This window comes from Artemia sp. Qi Xiang Cuo, chromosome 6 (assembly GCF_049724085.1).
Source record: "Artemia sp. Qi Xiang Cuo chromosome 6, ASM4972408v1, whole genome shotgun sequence".
Lineage (NCBI taxonomy): Eukaryota > Metazoa > Arthropoda > Branchiopoda > Anostraca > Artemiidae > Artemia > Artemia sp. Qi Xiang Cuo.
The window spans coordinates 49,574,283-49,600,040 of NC_142799.1; the positions used below are offsets into that span (position 1 = coordinate 49,574,283).

The following is a 25,758-nucleotide window of genomic DNA, read 5'->3' on the forward strand; positions in this document are numbered from 1 at the left end:
AAATTTAAAAATTTGTTTCTAAAAAATAGGTCTGACTGGCTAGTGAAAAAAATTGCCAGGTTTATGTTAATGGGCTATTCAGGTAGCTAAGAAATTAACTTACGGTTGTGCATCAAACACAGGGTTGAAGCTTCAAACCTGCTGAAACTAGACGAAAAACTAGAAACAAGACGAGAACTCAGAACAACCAATGTTCGAACCCACTGGCCTGAAAACGTGGCTAAGAACTGAGTTAATTTTGGTCATAATCATCACTCACATATTCACATCCTACCGCCAGATTTGGTGCAAATTATTTTCAGGTCCCTAATCAGGGACCTGAAAATTTACTGTCTGGTAAACTTTATTGAGTATTATATATAGGCTAATTAGTTATTCCCTCTGATTGAGCAAAGTTGTGAAGCTGAAAATAGGTAGGCTACTGGAGTTAATTTATAAGATTTTAAAGATATGTAAATACATTTCCTAAATTTGAAAAAATAACATCAGTTTGGCTTAAAATCCACTCAAATAACAGGAATTGCATTTTCAACTGACAACTGAAAATCAATGTAAAATATTTTTTGTCAAAATTGCAATAGGTAATAGACATGTCATGTAGGCAAATTTCAGGGCCTTCTAGAGAGAAAGAGTGGAGGTAGGCTAGGTACTTCAAAATACCTTCCTGTACACACTTTAACATGTAGACCCATCACTGAAAGTTTCATTTTTCCTACTTAACCCCTTTCCAAGATGGCCAAAAGTAGGGTAAAAGACCTCATTTTGGGACAGACCACTTTTCTGTGGCATTCCAGAAAAATAGCAATGGGTTTTTGGGCCACTCCTTTTTACTACAACATGAAGCAATGTGAGGGCAGTAACAAGAACCCCACCCTCTTGGTCAAATTTTTTCCAATGATTTTTCAGCCTAAATTGAAAATGTAGTCTCTGTTTTGAAAAACAATTGAAAAGAAAAATTATATTTAAATATTTGTGATTTATAGAATGAATATCAAGCAATAAAAGTTACATTTCTAGAATCAGAAGAAAATCAGCTTTCTGTTAATATATGAATAAAACTGAAACACTAAAAGGATATATACATCAAAACAGGATAATTGGTAGCCTATTTCCAAAAAGAGGTCCCGGTAAAATTCTACTTTAGCTACTTTTGACTATCTTGGAAAGGGGTTAGGTTAAGAAAATGAAACTTTCAGGGATGGGTCTACAGGCTAAAGTATGTCCTGGGAAGATATTTTGAAGTATCCACCTCCACTCTGTCTCCCTCTAGAGGGTCCTGACCTTTGATGACCTTTAAAAATATGTGAGTTATAGAAGTGAAACCTTGCAAAATAGATCTTCTGCTTAAATGAAGTACAACAAAATTGTTTTCAGCTTCACAACTTTGCTCAATCCCAATTTTTAAGGTTTTAAAGATATGCAAAGACATTTCTTAAATTTTGGAAATAAACTATTTATGTCTTAAAATTCTGCTCTAATAACTGAAATTGCATTTTCAGAGCTAAAACCAGAGAAAAAGAAACTGATAACTGAAAATTAAGGTAAAATGTTGTTTTGTCAAAATTTCAATGGGTATAGTCCTGTCATGTAGGCAAATTTTATGACCCTTTAGAGGAAGAAGGAGTGTAGGTAGGCATTTCAAAATAACTTCCTAGGACATACTTGAGCCTGTGGACCCATCCTTGAAAATTTCATTTTCCTAACATAACCCCTTCTCAGGATAGCCAAAAGTAGCTAAAGTAGACTTTTACCAAAGTCCCTGCTGGTAAGTCAATAAACTAATAGTTTCAAGTGGTTGATCTTAAATAATCTGAATAATAACCATATTGATGCATAGCTTAGACTTTTAGCTATCCTACTGCAATTTCTTCATTACCTAGGTCTAGACTATCCCCAAATCAGAGATATTTTGATGGAGATAATGATAACAAAATCCAAAAGTGTCTTTTTAACAGCACTAAATGCTACGAAAAATTTTGGGTTCTTTACCTTAATTTACAACATAATTCAATCAGGCAAAAATTGAAGTTTCACTGTATATTTAGTTAACAATCCCACTTCTGACACCACTTATGTTGTAATCCGTTTAAAGAAATACAAGTTTTATTAAGGCTGGACAATATGAAAACCGAAAATTAGCTATAAAGAATGATATTTTACTGTGCAAAAATGGGGTGGTTATCTTTTGATGAAAAATGGGTTTAGAAGGTGGTCCTTAAATTGACTCTGCAAAATTTGAATAGCAGGGTTTCAAGCTTTCACCTGATTTTAAAAGACAAAATCACAAAAAAAGGTAAAAAGTGGACAGATATGTAGAATTTTGTTTCCCTCTGAGTATTAGCCTTTAGTCAAATTGAGAAAAAATAGAAATTTAAAAAAGAAGAAGGATATATTTAAGAATAACGTAAGGACGTTTGATAAAACATTGACAGGAAAGAATACACTTATTTAGCAAGGGCACTGGCAGAAAATCTTCCAGGGGGGCAGACGCCAAAATACCAGTGGTGGACAGGTAATATATTTCAGCATATTTTTTTTGTAGGAATAAGTATTTTTAAATACGTTTAGTGAAAAACTCAAATAAAAAGAGCAGTTAAATTCAATACAAAATGAAACAAAATACATTAAATTTTAAATAAAAGTTCCTGGCAAATGATCGCTTTTATTTAACCAATAATATATGTAAGCATTATGCATATAATCTTAAAAAAAAGTCTATTTCAAACCAAAATTACAGAAAGATTTATTGCTACCATAGATTATAACAGATGTAGACTTATCTTTATGCAATTTCCTACTCCTTAGAATAGTTTTACAGAAAGAGTAGAGATACTCAAAAATCATCCTGCCTGCATAGATACCATGTCTTGATTTTATACTGGTCATGTTAAATGTACCTCATTCATAACAGGACAATGCTCCACCTCAAACTTAAATCCCTTTTATATTCAGACATTTAAAAACTTAGAGAACAGCGAAAGAAAAAACTAAATTTCAACTTACTATCCAGCAGTCAAATTGATCCTCTTTCTTTTTATTAGGCTACTCAGCTAAATAAAATGAACAGGTTAAAAAAAATGCTTGTCAAAGGAAAATCTTATCAAATAGTTTGTGATAAAAACTAGAAGTAAAAAGTGACTTTGGCCAATATCTACAAACACTAAAAATGAAATTCTCTTGACAATTGCTAGACCGACAGTATTGACTTTTTGTGCTGATTCTAAATATATTAAATTATTTCAGTTTATTTTTACCCACCCACAACTAAAAATTTGAGAAAATTTGCTTGGTTTTTGAAAAAAAGGGGAACACCCCCAGAAATGTGAGCGATCTTATTGAAAATCCCTTCATAAGAAAATCATGTCAGAGAACTACGATAGAGGTTTCAAGCTCCAATCTTCAAAATGTGGAGTTTCTCATTTTTTTTATCAGAAGAAACATCGTCAATGCATGTTTTTTTGTTTTGTTTTTCACAGGGGTGATTGTATCAATGCAAATGTCCAAGATAATTGGGAGGGAGCTTATTCAAACGTAAATTGAAAGCTCTTTTTTAAATGACCATACACGTTGGGCCAGAGGAAAGTCTAGTTTTCTGCCATTTTATGGCACCAAACTAACACTTTACCCCTAAGAGGACAAATTTGCAATCAATGTAAAATTGTGAGAAGTTGGTTGATCTAAAAGTACCAATAACTATTTTATACTTCCCAGTTGCAAAAGAAGTAATGCCAAACGGTGGCAGTACTGGATTCAACCAAGTTGATTCACTTTATTTGTAATGAAATTAGGCTACGTTTGGTGATCTGTAATTACGTGTCAGCTACAATGAGGGGGGGGAGGGAGTGGTGAGTCATTCTTTAGTTGGGGATAGGGTAGATTCCTAAAAAGTAGATATTAATGTACACATTGCTTAGATAAATGTTCATGAGGCTTCAGATAAATGTTAAAAGAGGTAGCGAGGAGTTGGAATTAATTAAAATGTTTCTCTATACAGCTAAAATATTAAATTCCCATATTCAACAGCACAGGGGGGGGGGGAAGCAAGGCAGGCCTACATTCGCCCCGCCAGTAAATTTATTTGGGGTGACAAATACTGCTAGGAACTTAGTTTTCAGCAATTTCAAATTGTAATATTTTTCTTTTTTCTATTCAATATATTTAAACAAATGAATGCAATCTATTTATCAATAAGAAATCCTATTGCAGAGCTTGTGATTGCTTCAGTTATGTATAAGATCAAAAGTCTGTTTCATCCTTAACTCCTTACTCTTTACTGTGAAGTTTGGCTTTTGTTCAAATTTTTAAAGAAAATTTGATATTGACAAAAAAGAATTTTTAAAACACTAAAAACCTTTCGTTTAATGAGCAGGGTGTTGTAAAGGGGGCTGTCCCCCTTATATACAAAGTAACCAATCTGTTAAGAGTTTTAAACTTGCTCCTTACTTTAGTTGAAAAATCTTTTCTATTTGTTTAATTACATTTCATGAGATTGTAAAGAATTATGAATGCAATACTTTTGGTAAATCAGAAAAAAAATCAACATCTCAATGATCTCTGTTTGGATTTTGATGTTGATCAAATAGTTCATGATAAATGACGGTGATTAAGGAGAAATTATAATGTATATGAGGGGATTTGCCCCCTCCTCAACACCTTGCTCTTTAAATTGTGTCCCAATTTTTTCTATTTTGGACTAAATGCCTAATTTTGATCAAATGTCTTTGGAAGAAGGGTAGCGAAAAAAAGGCTTGGGAGGGAAACGGGTTGGCATCAATCCCTTTGACTCTTATAAAAAGCACTAAAACTTCCAATTTCCAGCTGAATGAGCACCTTCCAAAGTTTCTACAACAACTCCTACCATGCCGAAAAAGATTAATCCTATTGCTCTCTACTTATATTGCGTTTCAGAAAATTTTATTGAATACCGCCAACAATTTCATCATTTCAACACAAAATTTAAAGAGGGCTAATTGAATGGTAATAAAAGGATTTATTCTGGTACGCAAAAATTGAACACAGTGAGTGGAGAGAAACAACACACCCTATAGAAATAAAAATACGTAAATCATTAGGTTGTAACAAAACATACTGCGCAAAACACATCTTATGCCTCTTTCCCTACATAGCATGATCAAGTAGAAAAAAAAGTTAGTAACTTAAAAGGAAAAAAATATACTTTGCTAGCATTAATTATTCGGTATGGCATGAAAAAAAGATATAGAAACATAGCAATTCATCTTTTCTTCTAATTTAAACACTTAACCAGGAAAATTCTTATTACACTTCGAAAATTTATATATACTGAGTTTTTAGAGTTGCTTCCAATTTAGCTCTGTCCAAAACAATGTGAAAATAGGGGTATGCTAGGATTCCACAGTTGAAAGTATCCCAACAGAGTTAGCTTTGGGAAAACATATGAATCAATATAAGCATTCAGCAAAAAACATGCTTTATGAATGATGATGAATTAAAGGAATCGCTCCTCTCCAAGGGCACAAGTTCTTTACCATTGTTGGCCTTCTTGAAATCTTTGCCTCCCATGAAATGTTGGTGTCTCCTGAGGTAAAATTCTGGTAATGTCCTCAAGTGAGACCTATCTATTATGTTTATCCTCTTTTCATACTGAGGATCAGGATAAAAACTAAAATTTCAAAGTTGGCTGTGAAGTTCGCTTAGTTATTAGGCTTTTAGGTTGAAACTTTCAGGGCATGATGAGGGGGATGTTCAACTGATATAAAGGCAATACTTACATACAACTACACTTTAAAAAAATGTTTGAGATTTGACAAAATTTTTTGTTATGTTTATCAGCAATTATCACCCAAGGGTTCTCGGTATTAGTTTGAAAAAGATTGGATTCAGAGGGTAAAATATGTTGAGAATTGGTATTTTTAAAAATAGGATAGCAGCTTCAAAAATTTTCTAGTTAAGGAAAATCACAAAACATATGTATTACGAAACAAAATCGCCTATAAAAGTTTTATGCAAATATAATATTTATTGACAAATTTTGGGGTAAGCACTTTCTAAACGTGTAGCCTAAATTAAACTTTTTCAACTCATATCAACCCAAATTTTATACTCTCTTTTTTACTCAAAAAGACAATTAGCTTCTTTTTTATGTTGTAATTCTAACCTTTGATTCGGATTACTATATAACATACTAATTTAAATGTTACCTTAATCAAATTCAATATGATATTCTAAAAAATTTGATCTAGCATACACATCCAAGCAATATGGATTAATAAAACCTATTTTCATTGGGAATTACATTTTTTCTGCTGAAAAATACATAAATCTTAGTAATTTCAAAAATTTGATGGACCCAAAACACAAATCAAAATTTCAACAAAAAAATTGACTGGTTTAAATTCCAGCAAAAAATTAGTTGGAAATAAAAATTTATTTTATAGAGTGTACTACCACTACTACTGTCGCTACTCCTAATGCTACTAATTAGGCTATTACGGTATTATGGTGGTAATACGGTCAAAGTTTCAGGGAATATTGAGACAAAAAGATTGAACTAAATCAAAACACACTATTTGCATGCAAGCTGTCAAAGGAGCCTGTCAGTAATATCACAAGACCAATGTTGTGTATTTAATTGAAATTTTATGGGATATGTTGAGGGGGAGGTTTGACTTACTCAAGAGCACTATGTACATGCTGGAACTGCTTCTTCTGCTGATACCACTAGTGCTGTAGTATCAGCAGTTACTATTATTACTATAACGAATACCAACTCTTCTACTACTACTGTCAACGTCTCCTGATCTTGTACATAACCTCCTTGTACCCTCTCCCCCATTCAGGAGCCCTGTATATGTGTGAAAGATAGATCCCTAAAATGTATATGCATACAATATTCCCTTTTAATAGTTATATTAATGGTTAGAAAAAGTGTACTGAACTGCAGCGTAAAGCAGTGTTTAAAAAAAAACCTACAAAGAGGTACGCGATACTATCATATGATAGTAAATATTAATTCAAGCTGATAGTAAAAATGCTTTATATGATAGTAAAAATTGATTCAAGCTGAATTCATTGAGCAAAAAATCAATTATCTATACGAAACTAAGTTAATTGCTTCAAAGGAATGGTTCTCGAATGTCCATGCTTCTTGGAACTCTACCATCAACTATTTCTGGCAGAAGTGCTTCAAAGAAGAATTTTTCTAGCTTTCTAGAAAGAAGAATCTTGTTGTTATCGGAGTCTCTGCCTCCCACAATGCATTACCCTGTCCTGCGGTAGATTTCCGTACCCGTATTTGAGTGGTACCTAGCTATTTTGTTCACCCACTTTTATACTAAAGGTGAGGAAGATCCCCCGGAAAAAATCAAGGAAAATACCCCCCCCCCTCCCCACCCGCTGCTGGTTGGTTTCCAATTACTTTCAACTTATAAAAAAAGACTAGAAATCTCAATTTCTGATCAAATGAGCATCCTCCAAAGTTTCTACAACCATGAGGCGGAGATGGGGATGATGAAGGGGCAGTCCCCTTCCTATAATTAAGAAATTTTGCTCATTTTGGGGTTTGATATTACTCTTTACTTTCATAATAACAGTGTAGACGGAGGTATCCCCAGAAATCAAGAGAGATTAAATATCAGTTTCACATTTTTGATGTGAGTTTTTTGGGAGGGGGGGGGGCGGGGACAACCCCCCATCCCCCCCCCCTAAAAAAAAAATAATACCTAAACAAAAGTTCTGAATACAGCCCAAGGGATATACATTAATATCTAACCCTCCCCTTGTCTCATTCTTAGACCTAATTATGTATTTATCTGAAGGCTCAATGAGAGTTGGGATCTTTTGGCATCATAAAACATCATTTGAGGCATGTCCCTCCATCCCCGACTAGCCAAAATATTTTTAAGGTCCAATTTCAACACAAATTTCACTGTCTTAGGTAAATTATCTGTTGTTTTACAATTCCACATTCTATTTTAAGGTCATACAATATCATCTCCCCCTATTTTCGATAAATAAAAGATTTATTTGAGCTAGATTTAATACACTTTCAAGCTTGTTTTGACTAGCGCCCTAATGAAAAATCGAAAGAATTGCAAGTTCCAGGGCTATTCCTACGTAATATTATTTGTGTGTTTTTTAAATTCTGACAAAAAAGATGTTTTTTGTTTTAATTTTCCCGTCTCTGTTCATTTTTAGCTATGTTTGTTGAAAAGGCTATCATTCAAATGAAATTAAAAGGAGAGAAATCTGCCAGAAAAAATGGTATACGAATTATTGGTGGTTCCAACCCTCCTGTGCTCCTTGTCACTTTGATCTAGAAAAGTTCACTAGAAAATCCATCAAAATGTATCTATAAACCTACTTTACGAACCTTTGACCAGTCATACAGTATTTCTTTTCAACTCCCCGTAAAAAAAAGTAGTATGTATGTAGTATGTATTTATGTTCATATGTTGTATGAGTAGTATGAGTTGTATGTTCACTTTATTCATAAGTCAAAAATACAAACTGCTCAATATTTGCCCATTTTTCATTGTCATTTTCAACTGGCTTGAATATTTTTGGCCCTGGATTCATTTCTGACGTCATTACACCTAATTCAACTGCTTTCTCAGATAGCAAGAAGTGTCTAAAGTCTAAACTACCATTTTAGGCTATCCCATATTTTCCTAATTTACCCTTTTATATCATTTTGATAGTATGAGTTTCAGAAGAAATGGCTATCACAAGAAGATATGGGTCACTCACACTTTAAAATGGTGCACAGGCCTAAAGTCTTTGCAGAATTTTATCAGTTTGAGATTAGACTTTAGTACGTTTATTATGGTTGTTGCTTGTAAATTGCATTACTTCGTGTTTCATACTCCTTTTCCATTTCCATGAAGAACAGTTGTGCCTAACAACTTTCAACTTCCTTCTATTCAGCTTAATTTGAATTTACCACGTTCTTCTTCTTCAATTATAGGATTCGGATGAATCCATTTAACCTTTTTCGTATTGTCTGATTATGTCAGGGGTGTCCTGGGAAATCAAGTATAGAGATTAGACTATTATTATTCAATAATAGGCTTTATACATCATTGATGAAACCACCTATATTTAGGCAGTTAAAGACAGCTTTGAACAATTTAGCATCATCAGTTGAAGAGAGTTTGCTTTGTGTTAGTTGGTCAATATTAGGGGTTAGCTTAAGGCGCTTGAATATAGCAGATAAAGTTAACCATTCTTTTTGACGGTTGAGAGTTGCCACAGGGCAACCAAAAAGAACATGGTTGGTAGTCTCATCATGGGTTTGACATAGGCGGCAAAGAGGGCTCATTACTGTTGGAATGGTTGTGGTTTGATAGTTTGGCTGTTAAGGCCAGTAGCATTTGATCGTATTCTGTGGTACATCTTTGAGTCTTTCCGGGATGTAAATGGAGAAAGGTTTGGTGGACATTGGTTTGCTAGATAAATTTTTAGGCGCCAATGGTTTACATCTCTTACTGGGATAGGTCTTCCAGAAATTATTTCTAGCTGAAGGGCAGATTTAGCTATTTCATCTGCCTTGTGGTTCCCTTTTATACCCATGTGACTTGGGATGTACTGGAATTTTGTGGATATACCTTGTTTAAGTAGTTGGTTCAATAGTACAAGAGTGGTAAAGGTATCATTGTCTGGGTAGTCTGAATGTTCTGGTGATATTGAGGCAAGGGCTGATTTTGAGTCTGAATAAATTATAAGAGGGGTGTTTCTAGGGGGGTTTGGCATCTTTATAATGGTTTTCAATGCAATGTTGATGGCAGCTATTTCAGCTGTCATGATACTCACATCATTTTGGAGCCTTTCAGCAGCTGCTGTACCTAAAGATGGGAAGTGGACTCCACAAGCAGTCCTGAAATCTGTTTTTGAGCCATCCACAAAAATTGGGAGGTGGTGGATATATCTCTGAGACTCAAATTCATGAAATAATGATTTTACATAGGCAAGGGAAAGGTCTGTTTTAATAGCTGGCGCAAACAAAAGGTTCATTTCTGGGTAGTGGTTAGCCCAGGAAGGTATCTGGGGGTAAATTTGAAATAAAGAAGATGAAGGTATGGGGTAGGTCATTTGGGTGGTTGCAAATTCCCGTGCAAGGCCCCTAAAAGCTCCAGGGTTTCTTAGCCAGTCATGTAATCTATGGGAACTGTTACCTTCAATTTTTGTAAAGTAGCGGGCAAGTAGGATGTCTCTACGCATGGCAATAGAGGTGAGACCACTTTCACTGAGGAGGAAGTTGGTTTTGGTGTGATTCCTGAGGCCAAGTACAGCACGGATCATAGTATTCTGGGCAGTCTCCAGACTGCATAGTAGGGTATTTGAGCATGAGCCATATACAATTAGTCCATAATCAATCTGAGATCTAATATAAGTCTTACAGAAATTTATTAGAGTTTTTTCATGGCAACCCCAAGGCGTGTTGAGTAGCCTTTGTAAGATACGCATTTTTCTGAGGCATTTTATTCTCACATTTTCAATGTGGAGCCTGAAGGTTAGCTTTTGGTCTAGAGTGAGGCCAAGATATTTGATGTGTTGTTGCTCTTGGATGACAACACCATTTAGGGTTAGTAGGGCAGATTTGGGATTTCTCTTGTTATGAAACTGTACTATAGCTGATTTTGATGGGGTGGTGGGTAGGCATGAATTGTTGGAGAAACATTCAAAGGCATAAAGCAACTTTTGTAACTTGGATTGGGCTAGTTCAAAATCATTTGAGGTAGACCATAGGACTATATCATCTCCAAACTGAATATTTGTTTGGGGTAGGTTCAGATCCCATAAATATAGTGAAAACAGGAGACAGCTGAGGACAGCACCTTGGGGAAGGCCTTTGGAGACAGACTTTTTAAAAGTGATGTAGGAATAAAACAATATTGCTTTGTTTTCTATGATTGTTTGCCGTGATTCTATTCTTTTATTTTTGGTTATTTGTCACTCACGTTTTTTTTTTCTTAATTTCGAGCCAACAACTACCAAAAACCACATGTGGAGGAATTTCTCATTAAGAAGTGAATTTCCAATTTTTCTTATTTTAAAGATATAAATGGTTGTTTAAATTTCGACTGAACCGGTTGAAACACATTTCATTACATTGTCCCAAGTAATTTAATGTAATTCGATTCTATCCTTTCATAATACTTCTTTGTGGCTTTTTTGCTGTGATTGTTTGCCATGATTCTATTCTTTTATAGGACTTCTTTGTGGCTTAGCAATTTACAATTTCACAATCTTCAATTTGCCATTTCCACTTGTGCTATATAAGAAATTGCTCCAAGTTCCCATTGATCTTGCAGATGTTGCTGATCTCTCCTCACAAATTCAGAGGTAACCAAAGTAAGTTCATCAAAATAGAGTAAGTTCATCAAAATAGAGAAAATAGTCGGGGCACAAGGCCATGTCCAGGGGGGTTGGGGGGTTTCACGTTTTCACTGGTTATCTATGCTTTGATCTACTTCTTGCTCAATGGGCGACAAAACGAGAAAGACGCCTGGGGGACGGCCCAGGCATAGATAACAGAGATCATAGCGGCTAGCTGTTCTATCTTTTGCACTTAAATAGTTTGATTTTAATTTTTTATTTCGCTTAATACTTTTCTATCATCATTTCATAAAAGTGTGCAAAAAAGAGTGCAAAGAGCAAATAATGGGCAAAAAGAGTGCAAATCCGGTCCGTGGTGTGAAAGAAGGCAATGAAAAAAAGGAGTGCATTTCACACGAAAAGTGTGCAAGTTGGCAACCCTGCGTGTCACTCCCTACTTACAGTTTGTTACCACAAACTGTTTAATATTTATCAAATAAAGAATGATGCGCTGCCAAAACTGGTGTTTTCGGCAATATGTCTGGGTGGTTGTCCTCAAAATGGAATGGAAGGAGGTTATTTGAAAGCACTTCATAGTAATGGATAAGAGTAAAGAGTGAAGCTCAGAATAGAGGGGGGACAAAGGAGGTGCTTGCATAGCTGTAATGCTCACAGACGGCTTGGTACTGCAGCGACTTGTCCTTAGTATCAGAATTAGTGCTTCAAACAAGAAATATATTATCATTATCTTAATTTTTTTTTCCTTTTCTTCGCCTTTGGACACATATAATAGGCAGTGAAATGCTGCTGCCTAAGCAAAGGGTGACGTGGGCACAATCTGTTATTTATTTTTCTTTCCTGATTTATTTATTATTTTAATTATATTTATTTTTTAGATATCTGATTCTTATTTATAAGTTTTAATTTGTTGTAATTAGTGTATTTAATGTATTTCAACATCCCCTCAAAATCCATTGAAATCAGAGGCAACGCTATAGCGCTGCCTATACGAAAGAGTGCACGGCTCCAATGTTTTATTATTTTTTTCTCCAGAGGCCTTTCATATGGAAGGGGTCGTCACATAAACTTTGGAGGGGGCTCATTTGATTGGAAATCCTTGTTTGTATTGTCCTTTTTATGAGTCAAAAGTGATTGGAGGGCCACTGCCACTAGCACCCCCACATCATTTTTCCCCAGATGCATCCGATAAAAATTTTGAAATTGTCATTTTGTTAATAAAGTCCAAAAATCATACAATAAAATTCCGGTGTCCACACAACCCCCAGGGCCCGGGGGTAGGGGTTGTAAGTTATGCCCGGGGGGATATATGGTTCTTATGGAAGGAATGTTCATATAAACTTCAGAGAGGGCTCATTTGATTTGACATTGAAAGTTATAATTCCCTTTTTTAAGAGTCAAAAGACATCAGAGGACCCCCACCCCTCTTCACACCCTTTTCCCCTGAAATTCATTCAATAAGAACTTTGATATAGTTATCTTTTTATGACAGTTCAAAGATAATTCAACAAAACCTCTGGGGTCAAAACAACTCGCCAGGGCCCAGGGACAGGCGTTATAAGTTAATCCCTGGGAGTATATATGGTTCTCATGGAAAAGATGCTCGTATAGACTTCAGAAAGAGCTCATTTTATTCGAAATTGAAAGTTCTAGCTCACTTTTTAAGGGTCAAAAGAGATCGGAGGGCAACTAGCACCACTCCCACCCCCAAACTCATCCGATACACTTCTTACCGAATCATATACAAATATTTTCTTTTCCTGTAAACTGCAAGACTAGGCAAATAGCCCCCCCCCCCACGCCCATCGTTCCCCTAACACATCCCATCAAAATTTTGAGATGGCTATTTTGTTCAGCGTTGTTGATTTCCTTATAGAAAATATCTTTTTTAGGAGGACACTCCCCCACAACCCTCGGGGCAAGGGTTTTAAGTTAAACCCTGGGGGCATTTAAGGTTTTTATAGAAGGTGTTGTCGTAGGAACTTCAAAACAGGCTCATTCGATAGGAAATTCGATGGATTGGTACCCTTTTTTATAGTCGAAAGTGATTGGAGGGCAACTAGACCCCCCCACGCCCATCATTCCCCCAGACACATCCAATAAAAATTTTGAGATAGTCATTTTATTTAGCGTAGCTGATTTCCAGATAGAAAATATGTTTTTGTGGAGGGCACTCCCCCACAACCCCCAGGGAAAGGTTTTTAAGTTATGCCCTAGGGGCATATAAAGTTTTTATAGAAGGTGTTGTCGTAGAAACTTCTAAAATGGCTCATTTGATTGGAAATTCGAGTGGCTAATGTCATTTTGAAGAGTCGAAAGTGTTTAGAGGGCAACTAGCCCCCCGCCCATCATTCCCCCAAACACATCAAATCTAAATTTTGAGATATCTATTTTGTTCAGCGTCGTTGATTTCCAGATAGAAAATATGTTTTTGAGGAGGATACTCCCTCACAACCCTCGGCAAGGGTTTTAAGTTATTCCCTGAGGGCATATAAGAACGATGTTGGCACAATGTATTTTTTTCCTTTTGAGAAGGGTACTTCATATGGAAGGGGTCGTCGTAGAAACTTCAAAAGGGCTCATTTGATTGGAAATTGAGAGTTCTAGTGCTATTTTAATAGTCAAAAGTGATTGCAGGACAAATACCCCCCCCCCCTCCACGCCCATCATTCCCCCAAACACATCCAATCAATACCTTCAGATAGCCATATTGATCAGTGTAGTTGATTTCCTGATAGAAAATATGTTTTTGAGGAGGACACTTACCCACTACCCGCAGGGCAAGGATTTTAATTTATGCCCTTTGGGCATATTAGGTTTTTATAGAGGGTGTTGTTGTAGAAACTTCAAAAAAGGCTCATTCGATTGGAAATTAAAAGGGCTAGTGCCCTTTTTAATAGTCAAAAGTGATTGGAGGGCAACTAGCCCCCCCCCCCCGCCCATCATTTCCCAAAACACATCCAATCAAAATTTTGAGATAGCCATTTTGTTCTGCGTAGTTGATTTCCAGATAGAAAATATAGTTTTGAGGAGGATACTCCCCCACAACCCTTACAAACCCAAAGGAAAATAAGTTTTCCCCTGGAGGCTTATAAGGTTTTTATTGAAATCTTTGTCGTAGAAACTTGAAAAAGTGCTCATTCAATTTGAAATTCAAAGGATACTACCCTTTTTAATAGTCGAAAGCGATTGGAAGGCAACTAACCTCACGCACACCTTTTCCCTTATAAAATTCAATAAAAATTTTGAGATTGGCATTTTGTGCAGCGTAGTTTATTTCCAGATATAAAATATATTTTGAGGAGGACAATCCCCCACAACCCTCAGGGCAAAGATTATAATTAATGCCCTGCAGGCAAATAAGGTTTTTCTTAAAATCTTTGTCGTAGAATCTTGAAAAAGGGCTCATTCAATTGGAAATTCAAAGGGATAGTACCCTTTTTAATAGTCGAAAGTACTTTAAGGGGAACTAACCCCCCTCTCATGCCCACCTTTTCCCCAAACACAACCGGTCCAAATTCTTAGATAGCCGTTGTACTCAACATAGTTAAAAGTTTTGGAAATTAGGTCTTTAAGGATGACAACCCCTCCCCCCACAGCCCTCAGTGCAAGGGTTGTAAGTTATGCCCTGGGGCATATAAAGTTTTTATTTTCCCCTGAAAAGACTATGTCAATATAAAACGAACAGAAATTAATTAAAAAAAACTTTTTCCACAAAAACAGTTTTTCAAAGAAATGTAAAGAACTCCATTAAACAAAAAATTGGCAAAAATAAAATCAAATAATCTACTATGTGTGAAACTACCACAAATCAGCATCGATAAATAAATGAAACCCAAAACGAACAGAAATTACAATAATTAACCGAGTCAAACTCAAAACGAGCAGAAATTAACATAAGTTGGGCGCAAAACACCTATCAACGTAGTTAAAAGTTCTTGAAATAAGGTCTTTTAGGATGATAACCCCCTCAGAGCCCTCAGTGCAAGGGTTGTAAGTTATGGCCTGGGGGGCATATAAAGTTTATATAGAAAGTTGTTATAGAAATTTCAAAAAGGGCTCATTTGATTGGAAATTAAAATTGCTCTTTTTAATAGTCGAAAGTTAGTAGAGTAATTAACCCCCCTCTTACTCCCACCATTTCCCCAAAAACATTCAATCAAAGTTTAGAGATTGGCATTTTGTTCTACGTAGTTGAATGTTCTGGAAATCATGTATCTAAGGATGACATACCGCCCAAGAGCAAAGGTTGTAAGTTCTGTCCTGGGGGCATATAAGGTTTTATAGACCTAGAGTTGTCGTAAAACTCCAAAAGGGGCTCATTCAATTCGAAATTTAGAGGGCTAGTGCCCTATGTAAAATTCGAAAGTGATTAGAGGGTAACTAACCCCCCTCTTACGCCCAGCCTTCCTCCAAGCCCATCGAATAAAAATTTTCAGATACCAACTTTGTTCAACGGGTTTGAAAGTTTTCTCAACTAGGTCTTTCAGGTTGACCCCCCCCCCCAGCCCATTGGACCCGGTTTGTAAGTTATGCCCGAGGGGCATATGAGATTTTTATTGTAAGTTTTGTTGTAGAAAATTTAAATGGGCTCCCTTGATTGGCAATTGAATAGGTAAGGGCCATTTTTAATAGTTGAAAGGGATTGTAGAGCGACTAACACCCCTTCCACGCCCACCATTTTCCCAAACATATCAAATCAAAATTTTTAGATAGTTATTTTGATCCACGCAGTTTAAAGGTCAGGAAATTATACCTTTGAGCAGGACACTCGCCTCACAGTCTTTAGGACAAGGGTTATAAGTTATGCCCTGGGGGCATATAGGCATAAGTTTTTATTGAAATCTTCTAAAATAGAATATTGAAAAGAATAGTCTTCATTCTTTAGGCTGAATAAACGAATCTGGAGAAGAACCCTCGAAGAATACAAGATGCAAAACCCTGCCGAAAATTCAGTCCGAAAGGAGGTGTTTCCAAAGCTATTGAAGCTTCTCTGGGATGAGCTGGCAAAGGATGACAATGTCAACCTTCAAAATGGGCTCACGGCATGCTTTGACAGAAAGCGTTGGATCGAAAAGATTCCCGATAGGCGATCAAATGACGAAATCCGTGAGGCAGTTGGTGATCCTGTCATAACTTCCTTCGAAAAAAGGCGGTTTGTCACTGTTGGTACTGTGTCGCGTAAGGAAATAAAGCTTAACAAGGTTTCTGGAAAATTACTAGCTAAAATGACTGACAGGGAGGATGAGAATCCTAACGATTCAGGGGTGAGGGAAGTGAAATCTGCCAAGGGTAAAACAAACCAGAATGAATGAAAGAGGGCTGAAAAATAGATTACGAGAAGTCCTAAATCTAGACTGCTCATCTGACGACGCATCAGACAATTTGCCAGAAAAACTGTGCGACGATTCCAGTGCACTTAGTTGGGATGAAGGCCAGAACAGTGAACATGAGGGTGGTGAAAATTCTACTTGTAAGAAGGACTCAGGTCTCCCAATTAAAGTGTCTGACTTCTATGCTGTGTTCTATGAGAAAGATTTCTACATTGGGCGAACAGAAGACTTCCAGATGAGGGGATGGTGGAGTTCAAATTTATAGAACGTGTGAGCAATGCTGACTTCAGTTACAACTGGCCCAAGAAAGGTGGTGTCAGTGTTGTTGAAGAAAGATATGTTTTCGCTGGACCACTTGTTCGAAAAGGCCATGGCCCCTTCCTAATTTCAGGGAACCTTGAAGTTACAAAGTCATACAAAAACTTTGCAAAGAACACCAATTCTAGGCCCCGGTTTTCCGGGATTTTTCTGCAAGTTCTGTTTTTTGACATGATCTCAGTCTAATTTTCTGTAATTTTTTTTTTAATTTTGTTCAATATAAGTGACCTTTTTTACATTAAATCTTAGAGGAAAAAGCCTGTAAATAAGTGGTTGTTCAAACTTACCGAAAGCATGGCCAACTTTGAACAAATTAGGAAACTACATGAACAGTAAATAAAATTAAATTACGTCGTTCAAAGTTGGACGAAAAGTTGGTAACTTTGAACATCATTTTCAAAAAAAATTATGGCCATGTGGGAAGGAATAGAAAAAATCAGTAACGTCCACCCTCTTCAGCGGTCAAATATACATATGGAAATGTGTTTCTAGGTTTTTATGTTACCATTTACATAATTTATTGCGAAATAAAGGAGAAAAAAAAGGTACTTTTAGTTCAAAGTAACCCCCTTTAATGCCCTTTTTAATAGCCGAAAGTGATTGGAGGGCAGCTAGTCCCCCTCTCACGCCCACCCTCCCATTTGCCCAGTATGTTAAAACTAAATGTTGTTTTATGATTAAATAAAAATGCACTGTGTTAATGCTAATTGCCAATAAGGCATCTCAGTCACCCCAAGAACGTCTGAGGGCATTATTTTCAAACTTTCTGGTCTACTTATGCTCTTAAAATTTAACCAATTAAAAATAGTGTAAGTATATCCAAGCTATCAAATAAAGTTAACAGATTTTTTTGCGAATGGTATCAAGTTTTCTATTTCAGGTCAACTAGACGAGGTATGAAACTAAATTAAACACTACTATTTGTGTCCAGATTTTTAAAGGGTGCATGTTGTTAAAAATTGCTGAAAATTTTTCTCCAGCACACAAATAGCAGGTCAAACTAACTATAAAGTCTTAAAAAAGGAAAGATTTAAAGTATAACTTTCTTTTTCCCTGAAAAGACTATGTCAATATAAAACGAACAGAAATTAATTAAAAAAACTTTTTCCACAAAATAAGTTTTTCAAAGAAAAGTAAAGAACTCCATTAAACCAAAAATGAGTAAAAATAAAATAATCTACCAAGTGTGGAACTACCACAAATCAGCATCGATAAATAAATGAAACACAAAACGAACAGAAATTACAATAAATAACCGAGTCAAACTCAAAACGAGCAGAAATTAACATGCGTAGGGCTTAAAATCCCTGTGCATTCCCAAGGCCAGAACATAATTTGCACTTTGCTGAAAAAAATACAAATGAATGTGAATTCCCAGTTCAATACTTATATACTGATATTTATTAATCAAAATGTTAATTGTATTTGATTTATTAAAGTTATGAAAGTAAAAACATTTATATTTTTCAGTAAAGTGCAAATTATGTTCTGGCCTTTGAAAGGCATAGGGGTTTTAAGCCCTCTCACGCTCAGCTTTTCCCCAAACACATCCAATCAAAATTCTTAGATAGCCATTTTATTTAACGTAGTTGAAAGTTTTGGAAATTAGGTCTTTAAGTATGACAATCCCTACCCCCACTGCCCTCAGGGCAAGGGTTGTAAGTTATGCCCGAGGGATAAATAAAGTTTTTATTGAAAGCATTGTTGTAGAAACTTCAAAAGGGCTCATTCAATTTGAAATCGAAAAAAAGGGCTAGTGCCTTTTTTAATAGTTGAAAGTGATTGGATAGCGACTAACACCCCTCGCACGCCCACCATTTTCCCAACCTCATCCAATCAAAATTTTGAAATATCCATTTTGTTCAACGTAGTTGAAAGTTTTGGAAATTAGGTCTTTTAGCATGATAACCCCCTCAGAGCCCTCGGTGCAAGGGTAGTAAGTTATATCCTGGGGGTATATAAAGTTTTTATTGAAAGTGTTGTCGTAGAAACTTCAAAAGGGCTCATTCAATTGGAAATTGAATGGGCTAGTGCCTTTTTTAATAGTTGAAAGTGATTGGATAGCGACTAACGCCCCTCTCACGCTCACCATTTTCCAAAACACATCCAATCAACATTTTGAGATGTTCATTTTGTTCAACGTAGTTGAACGTTCTGGAAATAAGGTCTTTTAGGATGATAACCCCCTCAGAGCCCTCAGTGCAAGGGTTGTAAGTTATGCCCTGGGGGCATCATAGGCAGTGCGATCACGCTGCCTAAGTAAAGAACGGGGACACTCGAGAACGAGACAAGAAACGGGGGACTAAGTAAGGAGGAGGACACTATCCCACAACCCTCAGGGCAAGATTTTTAAGTTATGCCCTGGGGGCACATAAGAACGATGTTGGCACAATGTATTATTTATTAATTTTTTCCTTTAGAGCAGGGCACTTCGTATCGAAGAAGTTGTCGTAGAAAGGGCTCATTCAATTGGAAATTGGAGTGGCTCGTGCCCTTTTTAATAGTTGAAAGTGATTGGAAGGCGACTAAAGCCACTTGCACGCCCACCATTTCCCAAAACACATCCAATCAAAATTTAGAGATAGCCATTTTGTTCAGTGTAGCTGATTTCCAGTTAAAAATTATGTTTTTGAGGAGGACAGTCCCCCACAGCCCTTAGAGCAAGGGTTGTAAGTTACGCCCTGGGGGCATATAAGGTTTTTTTTCTTTTATAAAGGGCGTTGTCATAGAAACTTCAAAAAAGGCTCATTCGATTGGAAATTCAAATTGCTAGTGTCCTTTTTAATAGTCAACAGTGATTTATGGGCAACTAACCCGCCTTTTCCCCAAACACATCTAATCAAAACTTTGAGATAGCCATTTTATTCAACGTAGTTTTAAGTTCTGTAAATTAGGTCTTTGAGGATGACCTCCCCCTCCCCCGCACAGCCCTCAGTGCAATGGTTGTAAATCATGCCCAGGGGGTATATAAGGTTTTTATATAATGCGTTGTCGTAGAAACTTTCAAACGGGCTCATTCGATTGGAAATTGAAATGGCTAGTGCGCTTTTTAATAGTCGAAAGTGATTGGAAAGCAACTAACACCCCTTCCACGCCCACCATCTCCCCAAACACATCCACTAATGATTTTTAGATAGCCCTTTTGTTCCACGCAGTTCAAAGTTCGGGAAATTATATCTTTGAGCAGGACACTCCCCCCACAGTCTTCAGGACAAGGGTTATAAGTTATGCCCTGGGGGCATATATGGTTCTTATGGAAGGAATGCTTGTATAAACTTCAGATGGGGCTCATTTGATTGGAACTTGAAAGTTCTAGTTCACTTTTTAAGCGTCAAAACACATCGGAGGGTAACCAGCCCCCTCCCACGCTCATCTTTTCTCCAAACACATCCAATGAATATTTTAGATCGCCATTTTATTCAACGTAGTTGAAAGTTTTGGAAATTACGTCTTTAAGGATGAAACCCCCCCCCCCCACAGCCCTCAGGGCAAGGGTATGTAAGTTATGCCCTGGGGGCATATAAGGTTTTTATTGAAAGCGTAGAAACTTCAAAAGGGCTCTTTCAATTGGAATTGAAAGGGTTAGTGCGTTTTTTAATAGTTGAAAGTGACTGGAGAGCGACTAACACCCCTCTCACGCCCACCATTTTCCCAAGCACGTCCAATCAAAATTTTGAGATATCCGTTTTGTTCAACGTTGTTGAAAGTTCTTAAAATTAGGTCTTTTAGGATGATAATCCCTCAGAGCTCTCAGTGCAAGGGTTTTAAGTTATGCCCTGGGGGCATATAAAGTTTATATAGAAAGTTGTTATAGAAATTTCAAAATAACTAATTTGATTGGAAATTGAAATTGCCTTTTTTAATAGTCGAAAGAGAGTGGAGAGTAATTAACCCCGCTCTTACGCCCATCATTTCCCCAAAAATATTCAATAAAAGTTTAGAGATAGCTATTTTGTTCAACGTAGTTGAAAATTCTGGAAATTATGTATTTAAGGATGACAAACCCCCTAGAGGCCCAAGAACAAAGGTTAAGTTCTGCCCTGGGGGCATATAAGGTTTTATAGATAGAGTTGTCGTAAAACTTCAAAAGGGGCTCGTTCAATTGGAAATTGAGAGGGCCAGTGCCCTTTGTAATGGTCGAAAGTTGTTGGAGGGTAACTAACCCCCCTCTCACACCCACCATTCCTTCAAACACATCCAATCAAAATTTTCAGATAACCATTTTGTTCAGCGTAGTAGAAAGTTCTGTAAATTAGGTCTTTGAGAATGACACCCTCCCAGCACTCAGAGCAAGGGTTGTAAGTTATGACCTGGGGGCATATAAGACTTTTATTGAAAGTTTGGTCGTAGAAACTTCAAAAGGGCTCATTTGATTGGAAATTGAAAGGGCTAGGTCCATTTTTAATAGTTGAAAGTGATTGGAGAGTGACTATCGCCCCTCTCACGCCCACCATTTCCCTAAACACATCCAATCAAAATTTTGAGATAGCCATTTTGTGTAACGTAGTTGGAAGTTCTGGAAATTCGGTCTTAGAGGTTGACAACCACCCTAACAGACCTTAGGGTAAGGTTGTAATTTATGCCCTTGGGGCATATATAGTGTTTATATGAAGCGTTGCCGTTTCCAAAAGGGCTCATTCGATTGGAAATTGAAAGGCCTAGTACCCTTTTTAATTGTCGAAAGTGATTGGAAGGCTTGACATTTTTATAAATCGATGTGGGAATAAATCGGTGAAGATCAATATGGGTATAATTTATTATTTTTTGTTGTTGTTGTTGTTTAGACCAGGGCACTTCGTATAGAAGGAGTTGTCGTGGGATCTTCGAAAAGGGCTCATTCGATTGAAAATAGAAAGGGCTGATGCCATTTTTAATAGTCGAAAGTGATTGGAGGGCAACTAATCCTCCTTCCAATCCCACCCTCCCATTTGCCCATTATGTTTGAAAACTAAATGTTGCCTTAAGATTAAATCAAAATGCACTGTGATATTGCTAATTCCCAATAAGGCATCTCAGTAGTATCCCAAGAACGACTGAAGGTATTATGTTCAAACTTTCGTTGCTACTTCTCTTAAAATTTAACCAAATCAAAATAGCGTAAGTGTATCCAAGCTATCTAAGAAAGTAAACAGATTTTTTTTTTGTGAATGGTATCAAGTTTTCCATTTCAGGTCAACTAGAGGAGGTATGAAACTAAATTGAACAGTATTATTTGTCCAGATTTTTAAAAGGGCATATGTTGTTAAAAATTGCTGGAAATTTTTCTCCAGCATAGAAATAGCAGGCCAAACTAAAGTCTTAAAACACCAAAAGATTTAAAGTATTATCTCAAATAATCTACCAAGCCTGAAAATACCACAAATCAGCATCGATAAATAAATGAAACCCGAAACGAACAGAAATTACAATAAATGACCGAGTCAAACTCAAAACGAGCAGAAATTAACATAAGTTGGGCCCAAAACCCTTATGCCTTCCCAAGGCCAGAACAAAATTTGCACTTGACTGAAAAAAATACAAATGAATGTGCATTGTCAGGTTAATATACATATACTAATATTTAGTAATCAAAAAGTTAGTATTATTTGATTTGTTAAAGTTATAAAAGTAAAAACAATCCATGAATTCCATGGATCGTGAATTGGATCAGATCCATGGATCAGAGAATTTCATGGTCTTGTATTGCCGTTCCTTTGTTCCTTAAGACGAAGTCCATCAGAATGATCAACATGAAGGGGGATAGAACACAACCCTGCTTAACTCCTGATTTAGTACAAAACCAGCCACTAACTTCATTTTCTACCTTAACTGCAGCAGTGTATTGATTAACACCATAAATTATAAATTCCACTGGCTTATTCCATTATAGAAAGAAACAAATACTTCACAATGTTCAAGGAAACCATTTCATGGTGCTCCTTTATGAAACATGTGCTCCCCTTGAACAATCTAAGCTGTCCACTTGCCTGCAAGTCCTGTGGACTTGGTTTTTCATAAATATTTGAATCATTATTTTGTCTCCAATTGCCTTCAAATGGCTCACAAAACTGATAGACGATTTGAATTACCCTTACTCTATTTCCATGTATCTTATTTCTGCCCTAGGATGGATGATAGATATGATCATTGACAAGTGAAATTGAATCATTTTTATACAACTCCGAAAAAGCAATGCCAGTTCTACCTATCAAAATATCTGACGTGTATCGAGACTATCTGTCTTGTGTTTACTCTAAATAGCCATGACTTGGCTCTCAAGTCTTTATTAATTTCCACTAAGTTGATCAAATTAAAAAATCAATGGACTCAGTTGCAATAAGTAAACCTATTTGCTTAGTTGCAATAAGCTTAGAATAAGTAAAGCATACCCTACTAAGACCATAAATATTATGGTTCTATGTACTGCCTTTTACAAAAAAAGGTTCCAACCAAAGCTGTAATATTAACTGTCAAAATAACTCAGTCAGGCAACATTTTCTATGATTTAAATATTAGTGGCATAATTTCATAAAAATCCTGGTGGAGGGGGCAAATTTGGAGCCAATTTTCCCAAATGGATTGAAAATGACAGTAAAAACTAAAAAATAAGCCATTTTGGTACCATAAAGGTAGTATTTAGTACTATAAAAGTATTATAAATGTACTTTATAGTAGGCTATAACGATAAATATAAACTAAAGAAAAAATTATCTGTTTCTGTTGATGCTCGAATTTTGCAGATTTATCTTAGTTTTGACAAGATTTTGGAAGAAACTCAAGTTTAGTTGGGGTAGGGGGGGGGTAAACCAAGGTCTGGGAAGGGTAGTTGCCCCCCTACCCCATAGCAAATTACACCTCTGGATTTCATGGACTGATTTACAAAAGAACCTGTCAAATCTTTCTTAAAAATCTTTGCTAGTACATTTCTAAGGAATTCAGCCTTGTATGTGAATAATGGCTATGGAGACCTGATGGCTATATGGAATAATGACTGAAGGAGATCAATACAAAATAAATTATTAACACCTTTAAACCCATCTTGGAAGGAGATTCAGTAAAATAAAGTAATTGAGGATAAATTTCAGAACTTCATTCAACCATCTTACATTTCTTTCAGAAAAATTATGTTATTTGGTAAGGAAACAAAGAGCATTATTTAATAAGCTCATCCTTCTCTATTGTGATAAGTCTACAGGTGTTGTAATTCAAAAGGTATTATATGACAGTTTTGAAAAAGATTGATTGGCGCCTTAGCCCTGTAGAGTATTCTATCAAGCATTAAACAAGTAAGTATTAAGCATCTATTGTGACCCAAGCACCTGAAAAATAAATATAATATAAGCAACATAATACATAAAGAAACATATATTAAACACTTTAACTAGAAAACTATACATCTTCCTTATTTTGAATCTCTTGGCGTTTGAGTAGTCTTAAGGGATAGTCCAGGCTATAAATTTAATCTATCCAGTAACTTTAAGATTCTCCCTGATCTATTTGTCTTTATGGATGTATGTGGTGGGAGTACTGTAGGGTAAAAGTACTGATGATTTGACAGTTTTTAAAAAAGAACTACTTTTTTACTCCAAAAGGCTTAATTGAAAGACTTAATAGGCCTTGAATAGGGTTTCAGTATGTAGAAAAAATGTCTATGAATCTAACTGTTTGATTAGAAGTTTTATAAGAAAAGGGCACAAAACTCCGATTTCCTTAAATTCATGAGTTTTCACCTACAAATTTGACAGAACGTAAGTCAGCTATCTGTTTTGATGCAAGTCAGAACCCAATTCAACCTAACCTGTCAAAATGCTTGGGGAATACTTGTGGGCGAATCCTGGTGCATTCGACATGCCTATTATTTTCAGTGTATTTTTGCATTTCTCTGCCACTTTTTTTAATGTACATATGCGTAACACACCTTTCAAATAGGGAAGTAAAAAAATGAAAAAAATTCCTTAAGCATTGGGACGAAATTGGACAATCATGTGAAGTGTAATTGCGTGACCTAGTTCTCTATAATATAATGTGTGGTATTTTTTTATAAACGCTATGTGGAATGGCTCACTTCCTCTTAGCTTTAATGGTCCAGCAAAGATTTCTTTGTTGTTCACAGTTAAAGTGTTGTCAACATTTGGCCATTTCAAAGTTAATCTACCAGTTTAATCAACTTAAAACAATTTTAGTTTTGACTATCCTTTGTCTGGAAAGTCTAGAAATCTTGAAATATGCATTTCCTACTTAAGATTATTAGAAGTTTGTGACACCAATGAGTTTAATATGTTTTGTTCGTATTTTGGGTGGTATAGGAATTTCGCACTAATTAGGGAGAGTTCAGCAAGTATATTTTTTATTTTACAGCTTGGGATCTATTTGAAAGAAAACACGAAAAAAAATTACAAAGAGATTGTGTACTTCAAATTTATTCAGTGATAAATGAATTAGGGTATTGTGATCAACCAAGCCAAATGCTTAAAAATATGAACATAGCATGAGGTCAAGCGGCAGCTCCTTAGATGACGGAAAAATCTAGCATCAAATCAGTAAAACTACAATTAAAAAAAAAACTTTTTAACTCTTTTTCCGTGTGAAATATTATCACAAATAATAATCGTCAAAATCTCTTGCTATTGAGAAACTACCTGTAAATCCAGTGAAAACCTATTAAGGTTTCTCTTCGAAGAAATTTTGGCCCCATACGCAGTTCTAATTTTTCGCTCTATATGTGTGATGATTAGCGAACGGGTAGATGACAATGTGTCACCGATGGGCAGTTCCAGGTATACTAGTGACTCCACGGGCTCGATAGACTGGGATC

At 36.0% G+C, this 25,758-nt stretch overlaps 1 protein-coding gene across 3 annotated transcripts in view; it reads left to right on the forward strand.

Moving 5' to 3' along the window:
• The first annotated feature begins 252 nt into the window (after window positions 1–252).
• The window catches only part of LOC148951325 (putative E3 ubiquitin-protein ligase HERC4), a 50,066-nt gene continuing 24,560 nt past the window's right edge, over window positions 253–25,758 (forward strand). The window contains exons 1-2 of one of the 3 annotated variants that reach the window (XM_089090235.1): window positions 253–336; window positions 11,190–11,331. The gene's annotated coding sequence lies outside the window, so the exon portion shown is untranslated. The remainder of the gene's footprint in view (window positions 337–11,189; window positions 11,332–25,758) is intronic. The other 2 variants (XM_089090236.1, XM_089090237.1) reach the window with 2 other exon arrangements.